Raw genomic sequence first — 2,149 nt, 5'->3', positions numbered from 1 at the left:
AATTTCAAAATCTTCTCTAACTTCTTATCTTTTCAAAATTGATTTTCAAATCTTTTTCAATTAACTACTTGACTTTTTGTTTGATTTTAAAAGTTTACTATTTCTTATCTTTTTTAAAACTACCTAACTACTTTTCTCTCTCTTATTTTCAAAAACTCCTCACCACTTTTTCAAAATTCCTTTTTAATTAACTAATTGTTTAAATTTTAATTTTATTTTATTCTTTTTAATATTTTCGAATACTAACCAATAATCAAAATAAAAACAAAAATATTTTCCTTTTATTTTAATTTAAAATTCGAATTCTGTCTCTCTCTCATCTCTTTCTATTTATTTATTTATCTACTAACACTTCTCTTTTTCTTATAATTCGAACCCTCTCTCCCTCTCTGTGTTCGAATTCTTCATCTTCTCCCTTCTTCATTCTACTCTTCTATTCTTCTACTCACATAAAGGAATCTCTATACTGTGACATAGAGGATTCCTATTCTTTTCTGTTCTCTTTTTTATCATATGAGCAGGAGTAAGGATAAGAACATTCTTGTTGAAGCTGATCCGGAACCTGAAAGGACTCTAAAGAGGAAACTAAGAGAAGCTAAAGCACAACACTCTCGAGAGGACCTGACAGATTTTTTCGAAAAAGAAGAAGAGATGGCCGAACCCAATAACAATGGTGGAGATGCAAGGAAGATGCTTGGTGACTTTATTGCACCCTCTTCTGACTTCTGTGGAAGGAGCATCTCAATTCCTGCAATTGGAGCAAACAACTTTGAGCTTAAGCCTCAATTAGTTTCTCTGATGCAGCAGAATTGCAAGTTTCATTGACTTCTATTGGAAGATCCTCATCAGTTCTTAGCTGAATTCTTGCAAATCTGTGATACTGTTAAGACCAATGGGGTTAATCCTGAGGTCTACAGACTTATGTTTTTTCCCTTTGCTGTAAGAGACAGAGCTAGGACATGGTTGGACTCACAACCTAAAGATAGCCTGAACTCTTGGAAAAAGCTGGTCAATACTTTTTTGGCCAAGTTCTTTCCACCTCAAAAATTGAGTAAGCTTAGAGTGGAAGTTCAAACCTTCAGACAGAAGAAAGGTGAATCCCTCTATGAAGCTTGGGAAAGATACAAGCAATTGATCAGAAGGTGTCCTTCTGACATGTTTTCAGAATGGAGCATCATATGTATATTCTATGATGGTCTGTCTGAATTGTCCAAGATGTCATTGGACCACTCTGTTGGAGGATCTCTTCATCTGAAGAAGACGCCTGCAGAAGCCCAGGAACTCATTAAAATGGTTGCAAATAACCAGTTCATGTACACTTCTGAAAGGAATCCTGTGAATAATGGGACAACTCAGAAGAAAGGAGTTCTTGAGATTGATACTCTGAATGCAATATTGGCTCAGAATAAAATATTGACTCAGCAAGTCAATATGATTTCTCAGAGTCTGTTTGAAATGCAAGCTGCATCAGCCAGTACGAAGGAGGCTTCCTCTGAAGAAGAAGCCTATGACCCTGAGAATCCTGCAATGGCAGAGGTGAATTACATGGGGAAATCCTATGGAAACACCTACAATCCTTCATAGAAGAATCATCCTAATCTCTCATGGAAGGATCAACAGAAGCCTAATCAAGGCTTCAATAATAATAATGGTGGAAGAAATAGGTTTGGCAATAGCAAACCTTTTTCATCATCTTCTCAGCAACAGACAGAGAATTCTAAGCAGAGCCACTCTGACTTAGCAACTGTAGTCTCTGATCTATCTAAGACCACTCTTAGTTTTATGACTGAAGCAAGGTCCTCCATTAGAAATTTGGAGGCACAAGTGGGTCAGCTGAGTAAAAGAGTTACTGAACTCCCTCCTAGTACTCTCCCAAGCAATACAGAAGAGAATCCAAAAAGAGAGTGCAAGGCCATAAACACGTCCCACATGGCCGAACCTGGAGAGGAAGAAAAGGCAATGATTTTCAATGGGGAAGACCTCAATGGACGTCCACTAGCCTCCAAGGAGTTCCCTATTGAGGAACCAAAGGAATCTGCGGCTCATGTAGAGACCATAGAGATTCCACTAAACTTACAGTTGCCATTCATGAGCTCTGATGAGTATTCTTCCTCTGAAAAGGATGAAGATATTGCTGAAAAGCAAGTTG

General features: G+C 37.6%; 1 non-coding gene across 1 annotated transcript; it reads right to left on the bottom strand.

The window, feature by feature from the left end:
- Positions 1–1,053: 1,053 nt before the first annotated feature.
- On the bottom strand, positions 1,054–1,157 carry LOC112753587 (small nucleolar RNA R71). The gene has a single exon (XR_003177968.1). It is a non-coding gene; the product is annotated as a small nucleolar RNA R71 (small nucleolar RNA).
- Between the last annotated feature and the right edge of the window lie 992 nt (positions 1,158–2,149).

Source organism: Arachis hypogaea, chromosome 15 (genome assembly GCF_003086295.3).
Source record: "Arachis hypogaea cultivar Tifrunner chromosome 15, arahy.Tifrunner.gnm2.J5K5, whole genome shotgun sequence".
Taxonomy (NCBI): domain Eukaryota; kingdom Viridiplantae; phylum Streptophyta; class Magnoliopsida; order Fabales; family Fabaceae; genus Arachis; species Arachis hypogaea.
The sequence above is the reverse complement of the archived record's forward strand: the minus strand, read 5'-3'. Positions and strand labels throughout refer to the sequence as shown.